The sequence below is a fragment of the Aplysia californica genome, unplaced genomic scaffold (genome assembly GCF_000002075.1).
Source record: "Aplysia californica isolate F4 #8 unplaced genomic scaffold, AplCal3.0 scaffold01322, whole genome shotgun sequence".
In the NCBI taxonomy this organism is placed as follows: Eukaryota; Metazoa; Mollusca; class Gastropoda; order Aplysiida; family Aplysiidae; genus Aplysia; species Aplysia californica.
Window position 1 is genome coordinate 109,499 of NW_004798592.1, and position 5,299 is coordinate 114,797.

Below are 5,299 nucleotides of genomic sequence, written 5' to 3' on the forward strand. Positions count from 1 at the left end.
TCATCTATCTATCTATCTATCTATCTATCTATCTATCTATCTATCTATCTATCTATCTATCTATCTATCTATCTATCTATCTATCTATCTTGTTGTCTAGAAGCACGCTCAACAGAAAAAAGCGAAAACACAAACACCCCCCCCCCTAACAAAACTGATAAACAAAAACGACAAACAAAAACAACAACAACGCTACAATCTCCACCACAATAACAAAAACTTCTCATCGACCTTCATTTGCATTCTCTTTAAAAAAAACCCTCTAATCTCCTCCTCATTTGATGACAAGATGAGTATCCATTTAATACAGAATTTATTTCAGACCGTAATCACCTTTGCGTATTGATCCAATGTAAAAAAAAACTCTCCTGAAATCTGCGAAGACTCTTTATTAGTCGAATCATTTATATTTAAAATCATAGAAAGGTTGGTTATTTTTCAAAAATACGAAACTTATCTCCAAATTGAAGAAGATGAGGCTCTAAACTATTGATGTATTCGGTCGTTACCTGATTAGAAACGTTTGAAGGATACTCACGGACCTAGAAGCGGAGGCGGATTAATAGATGATTAAGCACTAGAAGCCACTGATTGATCTTCCGGATGGCTGGGGATGTTATTGTGACTCACCACCTACCTATCCGTGTCAAAATACCGCCCCTTAAAAAACACCCCCCCCCACAAAAAAATACAAAAAAACAAAACAACAACAACCAACAAACAAAAACAAAACAAGCAAAAACAAAGCAGAACTGAATAAAGAAATCCGAAAACCAAACCAAACAAAATACAACACTAAAATAGAAAAGTTACATGTGTGAAGAAGACACTGACCTTATGCAGTTGCGAGCGCCGTAAAACCCTCTGCTATTAAAAAAGAAGACACTGTCCAAGACAACCATCTGTCTGAGATAACCGCTTTTCCACTTGACAATGAGAAATCGTCCTGTACAGGTCCAACTGTCTTGAAGAAACATTCATACTGACTTTATTCTTTCAAAAATACCCTGACGGCTCTCCCTGTTCTAGAGAGATATAGTGTTCGGCTCTCATTCAATAGGCCCCAGGTCGAAACCTGACACCAACGAAAATTTTCTTCCCTCGAAAAAATTCTCCTTTCACCTTTCCTGTTCCCTAATCATGTTTTGTCATCTGCTTTCGTCTCCACTTTCTACCCCCCTGTCTGTCTGTGTGTTTGTTTCTACCCCCCCCCCCTTCTCCTCCCCCTCCCCCCCCCCCCCCCCTTTTCTCTTTGCCCCGTTCTCTAGGCCTCTGATTCTCTCTGATGTCTTTCTACTGCTACTCCTTGGCTCCTTCTTAATGCAGACTTTCAGTCCCACCTCTGATTAGGTATGATCTAACACCTAGCGTTCTCGGAAAATGGTGAAAAAAATCTCGGTGGTTCCGTGTGCAAGTTGCGCACGTTAAAAATCCCTTGATGGTCTTAAAAGATAAGAGTAGGCTTCGGCTGCCCCCCGGGCAAAATTCAAAATTAATTTCTATCAAACTGAATATGTTCAGAGTGTCTAGCGAGCTCATATATGACCTTATACAATTGCGAGTACCGTAAAACACTTACCAAAACTGAACAAAAATACCCCCACTCAGTATCCAGTGAAGCTGGTGGCTCAAATATTCCTGTGAGTACAGCATGGGTAAGGACTTATGAATATATATATTTTTTTACTCATGCGACATTGAACCCTGCCATGCAAGGATTACATCTGGCGTCTGTCGTGTAGCGGTTAGGAGCCCCGTCGTTGCACGCAGACGACCAAAGTTCGAGTCCCGTGTGCGAAGAATTTTTATCGAGTATCTAGGCCGGTGTTAGTCTTAGTTTTAGTAGAGGTTTTACGGAGCTCGCAACTGCATAAGGTCATATGAGCTCCTGAAGATTAGAGCTGTTACAAGAGAGTAACAACCATAAAACGAAGAAGGGGAGATAAGGACGATAGATGTTTGATAGGAAAGAAGAAGCAAACCACACCAGAGCACCCGCCAACCACCCACTAGGCCGGTGTACTGGGACGTTGTATCCCTCTCAGCCCGGCCTGAACCTGACACGCAGGGTGGAAACTGGAAGCCCTCCTCCCAAGTGATATAAATTGTGTCGATGGGGTTGATGAAAAGGTGAAATGATATGGGTTTAACGCTCCTATCAACACTATTAGGTCATTTAAGAGGCGGGGCCTCCTAGTTTAACGTCCGTCTCCGAAAGGACCAAGCCAAGTGGGAAATTCGTGTTAAGTGCCTTTCCCAAGGACACAACGTCGGACCGAGCTGAGGCTCGAACCCCCGAACCGGCGAATGTCACGATTACGAGTCCGGTAGTCGATGGGGATGTAAAACCTTAATAAATGCAAATACGAGTAAAGATACAAGGATCTCGCTAAAAGTACACGCTCAATACTCCTGTGGGTGTAATGAAATTCACGGTCGTTTATCAATATTTTCGTAATCAATATTTTTCTTTTTTTTTATCTCGTTGGATCTGGCATGCATCATTAATTGAGTGTGTGTGTGTGTGTGTGTGTGTGTGTGTGTGTGTGTGTGTGTGTGCGCGCGCGCGCGTGTGTAGGTGTTTGTGTGTGTGTGTGTGTGTGTGTGTGCGTGTGCGTGTGTGTGTGTGTGTTGGGGTAGGTGTAGGGGTGGGGGTTAATTTGTATGGTTTTCTTTTCTTTTGGTCTGATAGTATCAGAGAGTGATCAATTCGTCAAACTGTCCAGGCAGTTCCATTAATTATGCTAAAATATCTCTGTTTACCTTCCTGTTTTACTATAATTTACACCTCCTCCCACCCCCCCCCCTAAGTTTCTATATTTAAGAATGGATTTTAAAAAAGGGGCGAGACGTTGGAGATGGCCTTCGGAATATCTTTCACCTTTATTAATGTTTTTGTTCTTTTATTCTTTGAACTTGAATTGATGTAGAGCGCCTTGAGACGAGTGCACTCGGGAATAGGTGCTGTAAAAATGATCTACATTTTTATTAATATTGTTTCTGTTCATATATAAGTGTAAGATGCTATTTGTGTTCCAATTTTTTAGCCTTAAATGGCTTTCATCATTTTTAAGTTACCCCCACCTCCCCCTTTTTCAGAAATAAAGAAAAAAAAGGATATTATACAATTCCAAAAATGGATTTTCGATTGTGCGAAACTTCTAACTTCTCATTTCTTTATTGACAAGTGTAGGTGAATAGCGTTTTGTTTCATTCACATCTTTTGTCTTTCGCAGATACGGACTGCATCGAAGGAAAACAGCCAACAACTGTTCTTGGGATCATGAAGAGGTGAAACAGAAATTTGGATGAACGTTTTACCGAGCAGGTCTACTCTTCGAAAGTTGTATCTCGAACTTGTTTCGTTTTCAGCTGTTTGAGACACGAGTCGAAAAAAGATCAACTGAGACGGCATATTTATGCTGAGTAAATTTTATTCAATACTGGTTTACATTTAAAGAAAGATTCCTCATGCATTTTGGATCTTTGTGTGCGCCGTTCACACGTACCAGCAGAATCAAGCTGAAAAGGAGATTGGAATATTTCCATATCCGCACATCAAGGCAGCGAGATCTGTTTCATTTCCACCTAGGATTTATGAAGTAAAACATAATGTATCTGTTTTTCGCCAGTGTTTCAGAAAGATAGTCATAATCCTATGTGAGAAAAACACCAGTGTTACATGCTCAGTGTTATTGGTGAAGTTCGGTTTCAGTCTACATTACCGACGCGACTAATTCTACTTATGCATGTTTAACAAAACTTTCTGCTTTAAGCGTGTCATTTCTGTCTCCCTTCCTCGTTTTGCTTCTCTTTTGCCGACCGAACTAACACTAATCTTCCTACAAAAATGACACATCCTTAATACCCTGTCAGTATATAGTGCGTACTATTTGGGTAATAAGTAGTGAAGTTGAATTGGCAAAATCAGTGCATTTTCTTTGTTGTTTACGAGGAAAGGAAAAAGAAATTGTATACATTTTTCGGTTCTGTTCTTTTACTCTACTTCTGTAGGACGTGCTATGTTGTGACCTACTAGGAAAGTTTCCTGTCAATTGTGATTGCTCAGTTTACTCGTTGGAAACTTCACCATCTAAATTTGGATACTACTGTGTTCTATTGTACAAGTTTCTAATGGACGTGGAATATCACAGTGAAGCGCGACGATAAGATTTCTGTTATTATTTAATGGAGGAGTGTCCATAAACCTACGAGCCTGCCTGAATCATTCTTTTCGTTTGGAGATTCAAATAAGGATTATTGTTTTCTGAAGAGTTACTGGATTATTGGAGTGGAACATCTACCTCGAAATGTGAATCTTCTTTGTGTGTTCGTGGTATTTCGCTGAGGGGCAGGGCGATTTGTTTTGGTTTACAAATCGTTGCATCGGATATGTAGCTTTCTTTTCATCTTTTCGACGTGACGTCTTTATCACGTGACCATAGATCAGCAGGACCGCCATGGGGAACAAGCTGTGTGCCCCGTTGCTGAAGAAAAATTACCGCAGCCATGACAGCAACCCATGGCACAACCGGAAGGACTCACATCTCCTGAGGTAAGGCCGTACAGAAATGAGAAGTGAGAGTCGCTAGGTCAGAGGGATATGTGTGATCGAAAATGGCTGATCGAATTGGTCGCCTTTAAGCTCACGGGGGCTATCCCGAAAAATGTTGTTTTGAGAAAATCGAAGGTAAAGTTTTTGGACCTTTGTTCATTTTTTTTTAGAAGACAAGGAGAGTTTTCTCTATAACCAAAGAAATATACACACCAATAAAACCAAATTCTCCTATAGGTAGGGCAATGTCAATTTTTGGTGTAGGTCAAGGTTTCTAGAAACCCCCGATATCTGGGCTAGCCCGCTTGTCTTTAAAAGCGACAATGAAGCTTTTTCCCTTTTTGTTGAACTGAATCCTCGTTTATTTAAAGATGTTCATGTATATATAAAGTGGGCTAATGTAGTATAATTTACAGTCTTTTTTATTCTGTTCTGCATCGTAAAAAGCCTTTTTTTGAAAAGTGAACAGTTATAGTCTTCTCAACAAGCGTAAAGCACATTCAACTATTTTCTCTTTGCTTCCATGCTTAAGGACGCTTTTAGTTAGTTGTTCATAGTGTCAGATACTCCAAAGAAACAGCAAGACGACCCGAAAGGCAATACATCTGGCACATTTCCCCTCGACACCTTATGCGGTACGTGGGCACAGAAAAAAAGTTTTAAAAAGTAGATATTTGACGTCTTCCTAGGAGCACTGAAAGAAGTTTAGAAGTCGAAGCGATAAGTCCCGTGTCACAGCGGTTA

The 5,299-nt window shown here is 40.6% G+C and overlaps 1 long non-coding RNA gene across 1 annotated transcript in view; it reads left to right on the plus strand.

The window, feature by feature from the left end:
• Positions 1 to 4,167, plus strand: part of LOC106013822 — a 69,085-nt gene extending 64,918 nt beyond the window's left edge. The window contains exon 3 of the long non-coding RNA XR_001185442.2: positions 3,237 to 4,167. This is a non-coding gene — a long non-coding RNA (uncharacterized LOC106013822). The remainder of the gene's footprint in view (positions 1 to 3,236) is intronic.
• Positions 4,168 to 5,299: the final 1,132 nt, after the last annotated feature.